At 46.1% G+C, this 19,432-nt stretch overlaps 1 protein-coding gene across 3 annotated transcripts in view; it reads left to right on the forward strand.

The window, feature by feature from the left end:
• Positions 1 to 386: 386 nt before the first annotated feature.
• Positions 387 to 19,432, forward strand: part of LOC128655887 (interferon-induced very large GTPase 1) — a 96,803-nt gene continuing 77,757 nt past the window's right edge. Inside the window, exon 1 of one of the 3 annotated variants that reach the window (XM_053709477.1) lies at positions 387 to 513. The gene's annotated coding sequence lies outside the window, so the exon portion shown is untranslated. Of the gene's footprint in view, positions 514 to 14,954; positions 14,998 to 19,432 lie in introns of those variants that run through there. The other 2 variants (XM_053709478.1, XM_053709476.1) reach the window with 2 other exon arrangements.

The raw sequence follows: 19,432 nt of genomic DNA on the forward strand, positions 1-19,432 counted from the left end.
CCCTATTTAAAGTTACTCTTGAGGCCAGCCAGGTGCTTAGTGATTAAGAAATCAACCTAACTGAGCTCCCTGCACATGTTTTGTGCTCCAGCTATTTCAAACCTTAGAAAGTTTATTCCTAAATCTTTAACCTGAATTTCTACAAGGAAACTGGATTGCTTTCTGCCTAGGCAGAACTTGCTACTTCTGCTCCGCTACTGCTGAAGTTTATCAAGTGATTTATTGACTCTACAACAGCGTGACCTGCTTGTCACAATTTGCAAGATTGATACTGTTACAATTCCCGGTAAGCTGTTTACCTCTAATTCAACTGCCAGTCTGCATTGCAAGTTTCAGCAAACACGGAGCTGCTCACAGCAAGACATTCCTAAGCAGTGACATCACAACTATTCCAGACGGCTCAGCTTACAAGTAGATTTCATATCAGCTGTTCTACCATTCTGTCTCAGCCTGTCTCACTGATTCACACACTCTGCTGCTACAGAACATTTTCCTGCTAATCTCTATATGCAGGTAGTGTGGTCTCAGTGGTTTCCTAAACATTTTGGCTGTACTTAGAATTATATTACCAGCATAAAATCTTCATTGCTATTTTTCCAGTGTGGAAATTTATACTTTATTATTTGCAAGTATAAACATAGTGAGAGATTCTTCACCTATTCACAGATTAATCCAAGTTTGTGAATTCAAAATAAACTCACTTTGTGCCCTAAAATTAACATTTATCCATATGTTAATTTACAGCTAAGTGATACAAAACCTATCATCCACAGTTGTGATCCATACAAAGGATTGAATTGATACCGTGAATTAATTCATTACAACTATTTAATAGCTACCTATTTAAAATAATTACCAAATTACCTGTAAAATAAGTCCTAACCTAAGTTACAAATACACCTACACTATCAATAAATGTATTAAATAAACTACAAATATCTAAAATAAAATACAATTAAATACACTAAACTAAATTACAAAAAAAAAACCCCCACTAAATTACAAAAAATAAAAAAAGATTACAAGAATTTTAAGCTAATTACACCTAATCTAAGCCCCTTAATAAAATAATAAAGCCCCCCAAAATAAAAAAATGCCCTACCCTATTCTAAATTAAAAAGTAACCAGCTCTTTTACCAGCCCTTAAAAGGGCTTTTTGCAGGGCATTGCCCCAAAGTAATCAGCTCTTTTACCTTTTAAAAAAAATACAATACCACCCCCCAACATTACAACCCACCACCCACATACCCCTACTCTAAACCCACCCAAACCCCCCTTAAAAAAACCTAACACTAAACCCCTGAAGATCTCCCTACCTTGAGTTGTCTTCACCCAGCCGGGCCGAACTCTTCATCCAATCCGGGCGATGTCTTCATCCAAGCGGCAAAGAAGAAGTCTTCCATCCGGGCGATGTCTTCATCCAAGCGGCAAAGAAGAAGTCTTCCATCTCGGCGATGTCTTCATCCAAGCGGCAAAGAAGAAGTCTTCCATCCGGGCGATATCTTCATCCAAGCGGCGTCTTCAATATTCATCCATCCGGAGCGGAGCCATCTTCGAAGGAGCCGATGCGGAGCCATCCTGTTCAACCGACGGACTAACGACGAATGACTGTTCCTTTAAATGACGTCATCCAAGATGGCGTCCCTCGCATTCTATTGGCTGTTCTGATCAGCCAATAGAATGCAAGCTCAATCTGATTGGCTGATTGGATCAGCCAATCGGATTGAACTTCAATCTGATTGGCTGATTGAATCAGCCAATCATATTTTTCCTACCTTAATTCCGATTGGCTGATAGAATCCTATCAGCCAATCGGAATTTGAGGGACGCCATCTTGGATGACGTCATTTAAAGGAATAGTCATTCGTTGTTAGTCAGTCGGTTAAAGAGGATGGCTTCACATCGGCTCCTTCGAAGATGGCTCCGCTCCGGATGGATGAAGATTGAAGACGCCGCTTGGATGAAGACATCGCCCTGATGGAAGACTTCTTCTTTGCCGCTTGGATGAAGACATCGCCCGGATGGAAGACTTCTTCTTTGCCGCTTGGATGAAGACATCACCCGGATTTGATGAAGAGTTCGGCCCGGCTGGGTGAAGACAACTCAAGGTAGGGAGATCTTCAGGGGGTTAGTGTTAGTTTATTTAAGGGGGGTTTGGGTGGGTTTAGAGTAGGGGTATGTGGGTGGTGGGTTTTAATGTTGGGGGGTGGTATTGTATTTTTTTAAAAGGTAAAAGAGCTGATTACTTTGGGGCAATGCCCCGCAAAAATCCATTTTAAAGGGCTGGTAAAAGAGCTGGTTACTTTTTAATTTAGAATAGGGTAGGGCATTTTTTTATTTTGGGGGCTTTATTATTTTATTAGGGGGCTTAGATTAGGTGTAATTAGCTTAAAATTCTTGTAATCTTTTTTTATTTTTTGTAATTTAGTGTTTGTTTTTTTTGTAATTTAGTTTAGTGTATTTAATTGTATTTTATTTTAGATACTTGTAGTTTATTTAATTAATTTATTGATAGTGTAGGTGTATTTGTAACTTAGGTTAGGATTTATTTTTCAGGTAATTTGGTAATTATTTTAACTAGGTAGCTATTAAATAGTTATTAACTATTTAATAGCTATTGTACCTAGTTAAAATAAATACCAAGTTACCTGTAAAATAAATATAAACCCTAAAATAGCTACAATGTAATTATTAATTATATTGTAGCTATCTTAGGGATTATTTTATAGGTAAGTATTTAGATTTAAATAGGAATAATTTTAGTTCATAATATTAATATTAATTAGATTTATTTTAATAAGAATTTAATTAGGGGGTGTTAGGGTTAGACTTAGGGTTAGAGGGTAATACATTTAATATAGCTGGCGGTGGTGTAGGGGGATTAAATTAGGGGTTAATAATTTTAATATAGCTGGCGGTGGGGTAGGGGCTCACATTAGGGGGTATGGTAATATAGCTGGCAGCGGGGTAGGGGCTCACATTAGGGGGTAGTTAATGTAGGTGGTGGCGGTGTAAGGGGCTCACATTAGGGGGTAGTTAATGTAGGTGGCGGCGGTGTAAGGGGCTCACATTAGGGGGTAGTTAATGTAGGTGGCGGCGGGGTAGGGGCTCACATTAGGGGGTAGTTAATGTAGGTGGCGGCGGTGTAAGGGGCTCACATTAGGGGGTATGGTAATGTAGGTGGCGGCGGGGTAGGGGCTCACATTAGGGGGTTATATATTTAATGTAGCTGGCGGCGGGGTCCGGGAGCAGCGGTTTAGGGGTTAATAACTTTATTTAGTGCGGCGGGGTCCGGGAGCGGCGGTTTAGGGGTTAATACATTTATTATTAGGAGAGTAAGGGGGTATTGCGGATAGAGGGGTATACGTGTCGGGCTTATTTGGGGGAGGCATGTTAGACAGTTACGGGAGATTTAAGACTTTAGTCAGCTTTTGTAGGCGCCGGCAGTTTCTAACGTGCTGTAAGTCACTGGCGACTCCAGAAATTTGTAGTTACGTTTATTTCTGGACATCGCTAGTTTATCCGACTTACGGCACTTTAGCAACTGCCGGCGGGGTTCATTGGATAGCTCGAGTTGCGAGCTGAATCTACGGGCGGCGCGGGTTCCCTCGCTTGCGCCTCAAACTACGCCGTATATCGGATCGCGCCCCAAAATAGTATATTATCTATGCAAAAACCAATTGTCCTTTGATAATTTATCTAAATTGAAATAAGTCCTTAGTTACTCACAATTAAGACAAATTCTAAGACACATATATATATTTGCCAGATAAACAACTTAGCATTTAGGATTTGTTTAACAATACACAGACTATGAAATACTAGTCTAAAAATACACATATGCTCTTTAAATTTATTTACTACAGCAACAAGGAATGCTTATCTTAAATGTTTACTTATATTTTAGCAACCTTTTAATACTTTACCAAAATGAACACCAAATCGATAAGTCAGTTTCCAAAAACGTCTTGTTTCATCTCAGAAGACAAAATAAGTATATTTTGCAATCAATGAGAAAAGGTAGCCAGCCTTGCTGTAATACTTGTATTTCAAACGCCCAGTAACCAGTTACAAGTTAGCTCAGCAGCATCTCCTTTTCCTTTCTTGCATTGACTTATATATGTTTTAATCATTGATGAAGCAATATGGGTGGCCCTACGGATCTGCTTTGTGATTCGTTCATTTTGAAAATGTATGTTGCCAGGGAGATGCATCTTTGTTAATAACCATTTGTCTTTTGGCTGTAATTCTTGCATCGCAACACCGGATTTTGGCCATCTGGGGGCAACATGACAAACAAACAGATTTATTTAACCATTTCTAACATATTTAACAATGTAATACATTCTTATAAAGTGATTATTTATCAGACCATAACTTTTTGCATCAATCACTTACAACCTAAATTCCAGACAGGGTAGCATCATGTCAATTTTCTGATTATTTTAATATGATTACATCAAAGTAATTTATACTGCTAACTATTCCAAAATTAATAGCATTTAAAATCCATTTTATATATATATATATATATATATATATATATATATATATATATATATATATATTCATTTCTATGCTGTATTTTGGGGTTAAGAGTATAATTTAAAAACATGTGTTTTTGTTGGTCAAATTTTCATTGCTTCAATACACAGGCAGGGGTAATTAACAAGTCTATGCTAATCACTATGCAGTCAGAATTTCACTTGCTTATCTGATTTTAGGCCCAGAATGTCGTCTCCATACATTCCAGGATGTGTGTTGATTTGGTTGACCATCAGCCCTTGTTTGCTACCCCGTGCAGGGCTGTGAGCTTCAAAAGCCATGTTAATCAGGAAAAAGTGTCTCCTATCTGATTTCATATACTGAGCATATAGCCAAATATAGATTGACCATCTCTTATTGAACTTTTTGCCTTTGAAATGGTTCAATGGTCCTATTCTAATTTAAGCTATAAAACTCTGCTCTTTTTCAAAATCACTTTCACAACATTCCTTTTTAAGTGACTTTGTGACCCATCCTGTGTGATCACAGCAGTGGGGGAGGATTGAATATGGGTTTCAAGTCAATTTTAATGTTTTATGAATGAATGAATCATTTGGTGCTGATTAGTGATGTCGTGAATAGTTTACCGGCGAATAGTTCCCGGCGAACATAGCTTGTTCGCGTTCGCCGCGGCGGGCGAACATATGCGATGTTCGGTCCGCCCCCTATTTGTCATCATTGAGTAAACTTTGACCCTGTACCTCACAGTCAGCAGACACATTCCAGCCAATCAGCAGCAGACCCTCCCTCCCAGACCCTCCCACCTCCTGGACAGCATCCATTTTAGATTCATTCAGAAGCTGCATTCTTAGTGAGAGGAGGGACAGTGTAGCTGCTGCTGATTTAATAGGGAAATCGATAGCTAGGCTAATGTATTCAGTGTCCACTACAGTCCTGAAGGACTCATCTGATCTCTGCCTTAAGGACTGCACCCCAAAAAGCCCTTTTTAGGGTTAGAACATCAGTCTGCTTTTTTTTTTTTTCCTGTGTAATCTAATTGCAGTTGCCTGCCTGCCAGCATGTGTGTCAGGCTCACAGCGTATACTGTGCCCACTTGCCCAGTGCCACCACTCATATCTGGTGTGGCAGGTGGTGGGGGTTGGTCTGTGGGGGGGGGGAAGCTACACTACAGAAACCCCTCCTCCAGAAAAAACTACTTTTTTTGCAAACTGGGTACTGGCATACAGCTGCCAGTACCCAAGATGGCCGCCAATAAGGCAGATGGGGAGGGTTAGAGAGCTGTTTTGGGGGGGATCAGGGAGGTTGGGGGCTAAGGGGGGATGCTACACCACAGCATATGTAAATATGCTAAAAAAAATAATATTTTTTTTTTTTTAAAACCTTTTATTTTAGTACTGGCAGACTTTCTGCCAGTACTTAAGATGGCGGGGACAATTGTGGGATGGGGGAGGGAAGGGAGCTGTTTGGGAGGGATCAGGGGGTATGATGTGTCAGGTGGGAGGCTGATCTCTACACTAAAGCTAAAATTAACCCTGCAAGCTCCCTACAAACTACCTAATTAACCCCTTCACTGCTAGCCATAATACACGTGTGATGCGCAGCAGCATTTAGTCGCCTTCTAATTACCAGAAAGCAACGCCAAAGTCATATATGTCTGCTATTTCTGAACAAAGGGGATCCCAGAGAAGCATTTACAACCATTTGTGCCATAATTGCACAAGCTGTTTGTAAATAATTTCAGTGAGAAACCTAAAATTGCGAAAAAATTTAAGTTTTTTTTAAATTTGATCGCATTTGGCGGTGAAATGGTGGCATTAAATATACCAAAATGGGCCTAGATCAATACTTTGGGTTGTCTACTACACTACACTTAAGCTAAAATTAACTCTACAAGCTCCCTACATGCTCCCTAATTAACCCCTTCACTGCTGGGCATAAAACACGTGTGGTGCGCAGAGGCATTTAGCAGCCTTCTAATTACCAAAAAGCAACGCCAAAGCCATATAAGTCTGCTATTTCTGAACAAAGGGGATCCCAGAGAAGAATTTACAACCATTTATGCCATAATTGCATAAGTTGTTTGTAAATAATTTCTGTGAGAAACCAAAAGTTTGTGAAAAAGTGAACATTTTTTTTTTATTTGATCGCATTTGGCGGTGAAATGGTGGCCTGAAATATACCAAAATGGGCCTAGATCAATACTTTGGGTTGTCTACTACACTACACTTAAGCTAAATTTAACTCTACAAGCTCCCTACATGCTCCCTAATTAACCCCTTCACTGCTGGGCATAAAACACGTGTGGTGCGCAGAGGCATTTAGCAGCCTTCTAATTACCAAAAAGCAACGCCAAAGCCATATAAGTCTGCTATTTCTGAAGAAAGGGGATCCCAGAGAAGCATTTACAACCATTTATGCCATAATTGCATAAGTTGTTTGTAAATAATTTCTGTGAGAAACCTAAAGTTTGTGAAAAAGTGAACAATTTTTTTTTATTTGATCGCATTTGGCGGTGAAATGGTGGCATGAAATATACCAAAATGGGCCTAGATCAATACTTTGGGATGTCTTCTAAAAAAAAATATATACATGTCAAGGGATATTCAGGTATTCCTGACAGATATCAGGGTTCCAATGTAACTAGCGCTCATTTTGAAAAAAAGTGGTTTTGAAATAGCAAAGTGCTTCTTGTATTTATTTCCCTATAACTTGCAAAAAAAGCAAAGAACATGTTAACATTGGGTATTTCTAAACTCACGACAAAATTTAGAAACTATTTAGATGTTGTACCCGCTGCGGGAGCTTGGTCTGTCACTGTGAAGCGGGCATAACCCTTACACTACCTGATCGATACAACATCATACCTGATGTTTTAAAGCAAGTTATTCCAAACAATTTAGGAATGTTAGGTGATTTATGCCCTTTATGGATTAAAACCAGACTCTGCATCAACTATGTAATTTTCCATGGGAGTTTTGCCATGGATCCCCCTCTGGCATGCCACAGTCCCCTTGAAACAACTTTTCCATCACTATTGTGGCCAGAAAGAGTCCCTGTGGGTTTAAAATTCGCCTGCCTATTGAAGTCTATGGCGGTTCGCCCGGTTCGCCCGTTCGCGAACATTTGCGGAAGTTTGCGTTCGTCGTTCATGAACCGAAAATTTTATGTTCACGACATCACTAGTGCTGATAGGCCAAATATATAATAATATATATATTAATCTTAACATATACCTTGACAACCTGCATGGCTCCGCTCACCCACCTGACCCCGCCCACCCGATTGAACCCACCCACCTGGACTCCGGACACCCGACTCACCATTCATGTCTGGAGCCTCCCGCCGTACGGCTGCCAACCGGAAGTTTTACCCCGCGCACTGGCCTGCTCTGCCCACCGGACTCCAACGTCAACACTGACTAGGGAACCAGACCCAGAATGACATTAGGAGACCTCGCTGATAACGCACAGCTCAGTGCCGACCCCCCTATACCCGCTGTCGGCCCACCTCCACCCATATGACCCACCTTTGCCACAGAGGAGGTGGCCCACCGCCACCCGCCCCCCCATCACGGAGGCTGAGATGGCCTGCACGAGGGCCACAACCACCAACGCCGCTGCGTCGTACAAAGGTAAGGCCTGAATTTGAGATGTGTGGGTCAAAATACCCCAGTGCCCGGCTGGAGCCGCACCAACAAGATAAGAGGCAGCCGCCCCAATGAGCTCAATACCTGCCCTTGTTTGAGGTGCAGGTGGGCCCGCTAGATCACCAGGCGATTCTAAATATTGAAACAAGGGGGGGCGAGGATGCCTCCTGGGAACCCAACCTGAACACTGGGCTTAAACCTTCCCCTCTACCGGTCCCACACACCATGCTCAGGTCCATCAGTACCCCTCCCAGTAGGCCCCAACTGAGAGCCAGCATCTAAAGTTCCTGACAGCCCCTCAACCACCCCCAATGTACTGGGCTCCCCGTCCACTACCTCCTAACGACCCCCTGCCTGCGACAGGAGCAAGACCGGGTGGAAAACAGGCCTGACATGATTAGGGAGCTAGGCTTGGACACAGATGGACTTTCCCTCTCTCTAGCATGCCTGCTCTCTCCCCTTCTGACAGATACTCACCTCCTAGGACGCTCCATTCAAAATGGGGAAAATTCTCTCTACTGAAGACTGTACCAAAAAGAGGAAGTTGTACTGCTTCACCCAGCTTTTATAAGGTAATATATTCCGACCCCAACATTAGCAACAGTGCTGCAAACTCGAACACACACTCTAGCTTCACATTTCAGTAAGGCAGAATAATCCTTAAGATGTTGCAAGCATATTCAAGCTTTACACTAGCATTATCATCACTAGTGTTATCAGGAATCAGGATGCAGGCCTTTAAAACCAATAATTTTTTTGTTTGACAGATAAGTATTTACAAGGGTAGCTAGTTCCCTGTAGTGCATTACTGCTCCAGTGCTTAATAAGGTATGACTTTCAACAAAGGACAGCAAGAGAACATAGTATAGTTGATAACAGACGTGAATTTAAAAATGACTTAAAATGACACGCTCTGTCTGAATCATTAAAGTTTAATTTTAACTTTCCTATCCCTTTAATGCCTCTAAAAGGGGTATATAGTAAAAAGCAGTTCCTGAGCAGGCATGACTACAGGGACTTACTGAACACATCAGGGGAGTCAGTGACTTTAGCTAGCTAGCAGAGTGTGGAGCTAGAAAATGGTAGGGTGGAAGGGTGTGTCTAGAAGAGAGTTACAGGGAGAGAGGAGAGAGAGAGAGAGATAGGGGAAACAAAACAAGTAGAGGAAGACATATCCTATACTATAAAAAGGCCAAGTGTGTTTGTCCGAAGCTGTCATGCGCAGTAGAGACAGCACAAGAACAAACACACCTGGCCTTAGAGTCCCTACCTGATCTGCGGTGAGGGCAGAAGTGGGCGTGGCCAGGCATGAGTGGGGGCGGGGCCGGGCATGAAGGGGGCTGGGCGTGGTTGCGCATGCGAGATAGAGGGGAGAGAGATAGAGAGGGGGAGAGATAGAAAGAGGGGGAGAGAACAAAAGAGATGGGAAAGAGCTAAAGATAGGATAAGAGAGGGGAAAGAGCAAGATAGAGGGAGAGAGAGCAAAATAGAGGGGGAGAGAGAAAATAAGAGGGGGAAAGAGAGTGATCAAAAGAGAGGGGAAGAGAGAGAGCAAAAGTAAAGGGGGAGAGAGAGCAAAAGAAGAGAGGGGGAGAGAGAGAGAGGGGAGAGAGAGGGGGGAGATAGAGGGGGGAGATAGAGAAAGGGGGAGAGAGAGAGAGAGAGAGAGGGGAGAGAGGAGAGAGAGAGAGAGAGAGGGGAGAGAGAGAGAGAGGGGGAGAGAGAGAGGGGGAGAGAGATCGCAAAACAAAGGGGGAGAGAGAGTGCAAAAGAGAGGGGGAAAGAGAGAGCTCAAAAGTGAGGGGAGAGAGCGCAAAAGAGAGAGAGCGCAAGGGGTGGGACCGCTGTACTGCAAAAAATGGCCAGTGTGAATGGGCTTTAGGACTATTATATATATACTAGTCACACGGGACATTTTTTGCAGTACAGCGGTCCCACCCCTTGCGCTCTCTCCCTCCCCCTCTCCTTTGCTCTCTCTCCCTCCCCCTCTCCTTTGCTCTCTCTCTCTCCCCCTCTCTTTTGCGCTCTCTCCCCCTCTCTTTTGCGCTCTCTCCTCTCCCCCTCTCTTTTGAGCTCTCTCTCCCCCCATCTCTTTTGCGCTTTCTCTCTCACCCATCTTTTTTTTCGCTCTCTCTCACCCCCTCTCTTTATCACTCTCTCTCATCCCCTCTCTTTTGCACTCTCTCTCTCCCCCTCTCTTTTGCGCTCTCTCTCCCCCCTCTCTTTTGCGTTCTCTCTCCCCTCTCTCTTGTGCGCTCTCTCCCCTCTCTTTTGCTCTCTCTCTCCCTCCCTCATCTCTCTCCCCCTCTCTCTCTCCCCCCACTCTCTCTCTCCCCCCTCTCTCTCTCCCTCTCTCTCTCCCCCCTCTCTCTTTCCTCCCTCTCTCTCTCTCCTCCCTCTCTCTTTCCTCCCTCTCTCTCTCCCCCATCTTTCTCCCCCCTCTCTCTCCCCCCTCTCTCTCCCCCCTCTCTCTCTCCCCCATCTCTCTCCCCCCCTCTCTCTCCCCTCTTTCTCTCTCCCCCTCTCTCTATCCCCTTTCTCTCTCCCCTCTCTCTCTATCTCCCCCTCTCTCCCCCCCTCTCTCCCCCCTCTCTCTCTCCCCTTCTCTCTCCCCCTCCCTCTCCCCCCCTCCCTCTCCCCCCCTCCCTCTCTCCCCTTCTCTCTCCCCCTCCCTCTCTCCCCCCCTTTCTCCCTCCCCTCTCTCCCCCTCTCTCTCCCCCTCTCACCCCTCCCCCATCTCTCTCCCCCTCTCACCCCCTCCCCCCTCTCTCTCCCCCTCTCACCCCCTCCCCCCTCTCTCCCATTCTCTCTCACCCCCATCTCTCTCCCCACCATCTCTCTCCCCACCATCTCTCCCCCCTCTCTCTCTCTATCTCTCTCTCCCCCTCTCTCTCTCCCTTCCCCTCTCTCTCTCTCCCCCCTCTCTCTCCCCACCTCTCTCTCTCACTCTCTCCCATCTCTCTCTATCTCCCTCCTCTCTCTCTCCCCCTCTCTCTCCCCCCTCTCTCTCTTCCCTCTCTCTCTCTCCCTGTCTCTCTCCCCCCTCTCTCTCTCCCCTCTCTCTCTTCCCGCTCTCTCTCCCCCCTCTCTCTCTATTTCCCCCTCTCTTTTCCCCCCTCTCTATCTCCCCCCTCTCTCTCTCCCTCTCTCTCTATCTCCCCTCTCTCCCTCTCCCCCACTCTCCCCCCTCTCTCTCTCTCTCCCCCCTATCTCTCTCCCCTCTCTCTCTCTCTCTCTGTCTCTGCCCCCCTCTCTCCCCTCTCTCTCCCCCCTCTCTTTCCCCCTCTCTCCCCCCTCCCTCTCTTTTCCTCCCCTCTCTCTCTCCCCCCTCTCTCTCCCCCTCTCTCTCTCTCCCCATCTCTCTCCCACATCTCTCTCCCCACCATTTCTCTCCCCCTCTCTCTCCCCCCTCTCTCTCCCCCCCTCTCTCTCTCCACCGCTCTCTCCCTCCCCCCTCTCTCTCTCCCCCCTCTCTCCCCCTCTCTTTCTCCCCCTCTCTTTCTCCCCCTCTCTCCCTCCTATCTCCCTCTCTCTCTATCTCCCCCCTCTCTCTCACCCCCCTCTCCCCCATCTCTCTCCCCCTCTCTCCCCCCCTCTCTTTCCCCCTCTCTCTCTCTCCCCCCTCTCTCTCTCTCCCCCCCTCTCTCTCCCCCTCTCACCCTTCCTCTCCCCCTCTCTCCCCCCTCTCTCCCTCCCCTCTCCCCCCCCTCTATCTCCCCTCTCTCTATCTCCCCCTCTCTCTCCCCCCCCCTCTCTTCCCCTCTCTTCTTTTGCTTTCTCTCCCCCTTTACTTTTGCTCTCTATCTTCCCCTCTCTTTTGCGCTCTCTCTCTCCCCCTCTCTTTAGCGCTCTCTCCCTCCCACCTCTCTTTTGCGCTCTCTCTCTCCCCCTCTCTTTTGCGCTCTCTCTCCCCCTCTCTTTTGCACTCTCTCTCCCCCCTCTCTCTCTCTCCCCCCTCTCTCTGCCCCTCTCTCTCCCCCTTCATTTTCCCCCCATCTTTCTCCCCCCCTCTCTCTCCCCCCTCTCTCTCCCCCTCTCTCCCCCTCTCTCCCTCCCCCTATCTCTCTCCCCCTCTCTCTCTCCTCCCTCTCTCTCCCCCCTCTCTCTTTCCCTCATCTCTCTCCCCCCTCTCTCTCCCCTTTATCTATCCCCCCTCTATATCCCCCCTCTCTCTCACTCCCTTCCTCCCTCCCTCCCTTCCTCTCTCTCTCCCCCTCACTCTCTCTCCCCCTCTCTCTCCCTCTCTCTCTCTCCTCTCTTTCTCTATCCCCCCTCTCTCTCCCCCCTCTCTCTCTCCCCCCCTCTCTCTCTCCCCCCCCTCTCTCTCTCCCCCTCTCACCCCTCCTCTCCCCCTCTCTCCCCCCCTCTCTTCCCCCTCTCTCCCTCCCCTCTCAATCCCCCCCTCTACATCCCCCCCTCTATCTCCCCCTCTCTCTATCTCCCCCCCTCTTTCTCTCTCCCCCCTCTCTCTCTTCCCCTCTCTTCTTTTGCTTTCTCTCTCCCTTTACTTTTGCTCTCTATTTTCCCCTCTCTTTTGCTCTCTCTCTCCCCCTCTCTTTAGCGCTCTCTCCCTCCCCCTCTCTTTTGCGCTCTCTCTCTCCCCCTCTCTTTTGCGCTCTCTCTCCCCCCTCTCTCTCCCCCATCTTTCTCCCCCCTCTCTCTCCCCCTCTCTCTCTCCCCCTCTCTCTCCCCCCTCTCTCTCCTCTTTCTCTCTCCCCCCTCTCTCTCCCCCCTCTCTCTCCCTCCCTCCCTTCCTCTCTCTCTCTCCCCCTCTCTCTCTCTCTCCCCCCCCCTCTCTCTCTCTCCTCTCTTTCTCTCTCCCCCTCTCTCTCCCCCCTCTCTCTCTCCCCCCTCTCTCTCTCCCTCTCTCTCTCTTTCTCTCCCCTCTCTCTCTCTCCCCTCTCTCTCCCCTCTCTCTATCTCCCCTCTCTCTCTCTATCTCTCCCCTCTCTCTCTCTCTCTCTCTCTCCTTCTCTCTCTCCCCCCTCTCTCCCCTCTCTCTATCTCTCCCCCCTCTCTCTCTCCCCCTCTCTCTCCACTCTCTCTCTCTCTCTCTCTCTCCCCTCTCTCTCTATCTCTCCCCTCTCTTTCTCTCCCTCTCTCTCCCCCTCTCTCCGCTCTCTCTCTATCTCTCCCCCCTCTCTCTCTCCCCCCCTCTCTCTCCCCCTCCCTCTCTCTCCCCCCTCTCTCTCTCTTCCCCTCTCTCTCCCCCTCCCTCTCTCTCCCCCCTCTCTCTATCTCCCTGCCTCTCTCTCCCCCTCGCTTTCTCTCCCCCTCTCTCCCCCCCTCTCTCTCTCCCCCCCTCTCTTTCACCCCTCTCTCTCTCCCCCATCTCCCCCCTTTCTCCCCCCTCTCTCTCCCCCCTCTCTCTCTCCCCCCTCTCTATCTCCCCCATCTGTCTCCCCCCTCTCTATCTCCCCCCTCTTTATCTCCCCCCCTCTCTCTCCCCCTCTCTTCTTTTGCTCTCTCTCCCCCTTTTCTTTTGGTCTCTGTCTTCCCCTCTCTATTGCTCTCTCTCTTTCCCCCCTCTTATTTTCTCTCTCCCCCTCTATTTTGCTCTCTCTCCATCCTCACTTGCTCTTTCCCCTCTCTTATCCTATCTTTAGCTCTTTCCCATCTCTTTTGTTCTCTCCCCCTCTTTCTATCTCTCCCCCCTCTTTATCCCCTCTATCTTGCGTGCACGACCGTGCCCGGCCCTGCCCCCTTCATTCCCAGCCACCCCCCACTCACGCCCACTTCTGCCCGCACCGCAGATCAGGTAGGGACTCTAAGGCCAGGTGTGTTTGTCCTTGTGCTGTCTCTACTGCGCATGACAGCTTCAGACAAACACACTTGACCTTTTATAGTATAGGATGTATATATGTACATAGACAGAAAGAAAGTGAGACAGGGAGAGGAAAGAAAACTAGAAGAGTCAGTCTCACACACATATTTATATACACACACACACATATATATATATTTATATACACACACACATATATATATATATTTATATACACACACACACATATATATATATATTTATATACACACACACACATATATATATATATATTTATATACACACACACACACATATATATATATATATTTATATACACACATATATATATATTTATATACACACACATATATATATATATTTATATACACACACAGATCACACTTATCCTGTAGAAATCATCTCCAACAGCAAATGAGAATCAATACTCTAGAATCAGTAAACTAAAACAATGCATTTCTTGTTTAAATTTAAAGAGACAGGAATACCAAAAAAGTTTATTCATGATTTAGAAAGAACATACAAGTTTAAAAAAACGTTTCAATTTACTTCTATTATCAAATTTCCTTCATTCTCTTGTTATCCTTTGCTGAAGGAGCTGCACTGCACTACTGGCAGCTAGATGAACATCTAGTTAGCCAATCAGAAGAGACAAAGGCACCAATCAGCAGCTAGCTCACACTAGTGTAGGATATGTGCATATTCTTTTTCAACAAGGTATATCAAGAGAAAAAAAGCACATTTGAAAATAGATTTTAATTTAGAAGTTTCTTAAAATGAGATGGTCTATTTGAATCATGCAACTTTAATTTTGACTTTCCAGTCCCTTTAAGTAGCATTTAGAAAACACACATAAAAGGCATATTAAATTGTTACACTTTTTGTACTATGATGCAATTTTACTTTGTATGGATGTTCAGTTGCCCACCTGTTTTCATTTCCAGTAAATTGAGCACTTACTAGAACAGAAAGTGAAAGAAATGCTTCCTATATATAGTGCAGCCTGCATTATTTTGCCATCACTTCAGCACCAGCACGAGCAGAACAGCCAGGGAATAAGGTAATTAACTAATTATTGTATCTTAGCCCAATACAGGAACCAACATGATATTTTAGTAAATTACAATGATGGGTCTGTGAGCTAATGTGACGTATTATTAAATTACTTTTATAAAAACTGATACAAATATATCCTTGTGAGTTAGTGACTTTTCATCATTAAGATTGTTATAGAATCAACATAAATCATCTTTTTTATAAAACGAATGTGTTGGGTGTGTTTTTTGTTAAAGAATGGAACATAAGGGAATATAGGAACCATAGAACAAAATAGAGAAGGTTTCTATCATTCTTCACAAAATGTGGATTTTAAACCCTTGTCTGCTGGAGATCGTTTAACCCCTTAATGACCGGACCATTTTTCAATTTTCTTACCCTTAATGACAATGGCTATTTTTACATTTCTGCGGTGTTTGTGTTTAGCTGTAATTTTCCTCTTACTCATTTACTGTACCCACACATATTATATACCGTTTTTCTCGCCATTAAATGGACTTTCTAAAGATACCATTATTTTCATCATATCTTATAATTTACTACAAAAAAAATAATAAAATATGAGGAAAAAATGGAAAAAACACACTTTTTCTAACTTTGACCCCCAAAATCTGTTACACATCTACAATCACCAAAAAACACCCATGCTAAATAGTTTCTAAATTTTGTCCTGAGTTTAGAAATACCCAATGTTTACATGTTCTTTGCTTTTTTTGCAAGTTATAGGGCAATAAATACAAGTAGCACTTCGCTATTTCCAAACCACTTTTTTTCAAAATTAGCGCTAGTTACATTGGAACCCTGATATCTGTCAGGAATACCTGAATATCCCTTGACATGTATATATTTTTTGTTAGAAGACAACCCAAAGTATTGATGTAGGCACATTTTGGTATATTTTATGCCACTATTTCACCGCCAAATGCGAGCAAATAAAAAAAAAAACTTTACATTTTTCACAATTTTAGGTTTCTCACTGAAATTATTTACAAACAGCTTGTGCTATTATGGCACAAATTGTTGTAAAAGCTTCTTTGGGATCCCCTTTGTTCAGAAATAGCAGACTTATATGGCTTTGGCACTGATTTTTGGTAATTAGAAGGCCACTAAATGCTGCTGCGCACCACACGTAAATTATGCCCAGCAGTGAAGGGGTTAATTAGGTAGGTTGTAGGGAGCTTGCAGGGTTAATTTTAGCTTTAGGGTAGAGATCAGCCTCCCACCTGACACATCCCACCCCCTGATCCCTCCCAAACAGCTCTCTTCCCTCCCCCACCCCACAAATGTCCCCGCCATCTTAAGTACTGGCAGAAAGTCTGCCAGTACTAAATAAAAGAAGTTTTTTTTTTTTTTTATAAAAAAAATAAAATATTTTAGCTGTGATGGACTCCTGCCTTAGCCCCAACCTCCATGATCCCCCCCCCCCCAGCTCTCTAACCCTCTCCCCTATCTAATTGCGGCCATCTTGGGTACTGGCAGCTGTCTGCCAGTACCCAATTTGCACCAAAAACAAAAGTGTTTTTTGTTCTTTTGCTTTTTTGTATGTTTTCTGTAGTGTAGCAGCCCCCCACAATACCCCTATCCCCCTCCCCCTCCCAGATCCTTTTATATTATTTTTAATATATCCCCCCTCTTCCCTCCTCATTGGTGTCAGTGTCAGTGCCAGCTAATGCGCGGTCGCGCACGCGCGCCCCCCGCACACTCCCGGCACCCGGTGTGCACATTGCACTTCTAGGGACCGGATGCCGGGTAGCGATGGGCCGCCCACCCGCCTCCCTGTTACGCTCCCACCCACCAACGAACCGGCACCATCGCTACCGGTGCAGAGAGGGCCACAGAGTGGCTCTCTCTGCATCGGAGTCTTCTAAATGGTATTGCAGGATGCCTCCATATGGAGGCATCACTGCAATACCCTGAGAGCTGCTGGAAGCGATTGCGATCGCTTCCAGCACTCTCTTAGACAACTGACGTACCAGGTACGTCCATTGTCATTAACTGTTAGTTAATGCATGACGTACCTGGTACGTCAGTTGTCATTAAGGGGTTAAACATGATATATAACCCCTTAGTGACCGGACCATTTTTCAATTTTACCCTTAAAGGGACACTGAACCCCAAATTTTTCTTTCGTGAATCAGATAGAGCATGCAATTTTAAGCAACTTTCTAATTTACTCCTGTTAATTTTTTCTTCATTCTCTTGCTATCTTTATTTGAAAAAGAAGGCATCTAAGCTTTTTTTTTTGTTCAGCACTCTGGACAGCACTTTTTTTATTGGTGGATGAATTTATCCACCAATCAGCAAGAACAACCCGGCATCTAAACTTACATTCTTGCATTTCAAATAAAGATACCAAGAGAATGAAGAAAATTTGATAATAGGAGTAAATTAGAAAGTTGCTTAAAATTTCATGCTCTATCTGAATCACGAAAGAAAAAAAAAATTGGGTTCAGTGTCCCTTTAAGGACCAGGGCTATTTTACATTTCTGCAGTGTTTGTGTTTAGCTGTAGTTTTCCCTTTACTCCTTTACTGTACCCATACATATTATACACCATTTTTCTCGCCATATCCTATACTATAAAAAGGCCAAGTGTGTTTGTCCGAAGCTGTCATGCGCAGTAGAGACAGCACGAGGACAAACACACCTGGCCTTAGAGTCCCTACCTGATCTGCGGTGAGGGCAGAAGTGGGCGTGGCCAGGCGTGAGTGGGGGCGGGGCCGGGCATGAAGGGGGCTGGGCATGGTCGCGCATGCAAGATAGAGGGGAGAGAGATAGAGAGGGGGGAGAGATAGAAAGAGGGGGAGAGAACAAAAGAGATGGGAAAGAGCTAAAGATAGGATAAGAGAGAGGAAAGAGCAAGATAGGGGGAGAGAGAGCAAAATAGAGGGGGAGAGAGAAAATAAGAGGGGGAAAGAGAGAGATCAAAAGAGAGGGGAAGAGAGAGAGCAAAAGTAAAGGGGGAGAGAGAGCAAAAGAGAGGGGGAGAGAGAGAGGGGAGAGAGAGGGGGGAGATAGAGGGGAGAGAGATCGCAAAACAAAGGGAGAGAGAGTGCAAAAGAGAGGGGGAGAGAGAGAGCTCAAAAGTGAGGGGAGAGAGCGCAAAAGAGAGAGAGCGCAAGGGGTGGGACCGCTGTACTGCAAAAAATGGCCGGTGTGAACAGGCTTTAGGACTATTATATATATACTAGTCACACAGGACATTTTTTGCAGTACATCGGTCCCACCCCTTGCGCTCTCTCCCTCCCCCTCTCTTTTGCTCTCTCTCTCTCCCCCCTCTCTTTTGCGCTCTCTCCCCCTCTCTTTTGCGCTCTCTCCTCTCCCCCTCTCTTTTGAGCTCTCTCTCCCCCATCTCTTTTGCGCTTTCTCTCTCACCCATCTTTTTTGTGCTCTCTCTCACCCCCTCTCTTTTGCACTCTCTCTCACCCCCTCTCTTTTGCACTCTCTCTCTCCCCCTCTTTTTTGCGCTCTCTCTCCCCCCTCTCTTTTGTGTTCTCTCTCCCCCCTCTCTTGTACGCTCTCCCCCCTCTCTTTTGCTCTCTCTCTCCCTCATCTCTCTCCCCCCCTCTCTCTCTCCTCCCTCTCTCTCTCCTCCCTCTCTCTCTCCTCCCTCTCTCTTTCCCCCCCCTCTCTCTCCCCCATCTCTCTCCCCCCTCTCTCTCTCCCCCTATCTCTCTCCCCCATCTCTCTCCCCCCTCTCTCTCTCTCTCCCCCTATCTCTCTCCTCTCTCTCTCCCCTCTCTCTCTATCTCCCCCTCTGTTCCCCCCCTCTCTCCCCCCTCTCTCTCTCCCCTTCTCTCTCTCCCCCCTCTCCCCCCTCTCTCTCCCCCTCTCACCCCTCCCCCCTCTCTCTCCCCCTCTCACCCCCTCACCCCCTCTCTCTCCCCTTCTCACCCCCTCCCCCCTCTCTCCCCCTCTCTCTCACCCCCATCTCTCTCCCCACCATCTCTCTCCCCACCATCTCTCCCCCTCTCTCTCTCCCTTCCCCTCTCTCTCACTCTCTCCCGTCTCTCTCTATCTCCCCCTCTCTCTCTCCCTCTCTCTCTCCCCCCTCTCTCTCTTCCCTCTTTCTCTCCCCCCTCTCTCTCTCCCTCTCTCTCTCCCCCCTCTCTCTCTCCCCTCTCTCTTCCAGCTCTCTCTCCCCCCTCTCTCTCTATTTCCCCCTCTCTTTTTTCCCCCCTCTCTCTCTCCCTCTCTCTCTATCTCCCCTCTCTCCCCTCTCTCCCTCTCCCCCTCTCTCCCCCCTCTCTCTCTCTCTCTCTCTCTCTCTCTCTCTCTCTCTCTATCTCTATCTCTCTCCCCCCTATCTCAATCCTCTCTCTCTCTCTCTCTCTCTCTCTCTCTCTCTCTCTCTCTCTCTCTCTCTCTCTCTCTCTCTCTCTCTCTCTCTCTCTCTCTCTCTCTCTCTCTCTCTCTCTCTCTCTCTCTCTCTCTCTCTCT

Source organism: Bombina bombina, chromosome 4, assembly GCF_027579735.1.
Source record: "Bombina bombina isolate aBomBom1 chromosome 4, aBomBom1.pri, whole genome shotgun sequence".
NCBI classification, from domain to species: Eukaryota; Metazoa; Chordata; class Amphibia; order Anura; family Bombinatoridae; genus Bombina; species Bombina bombina.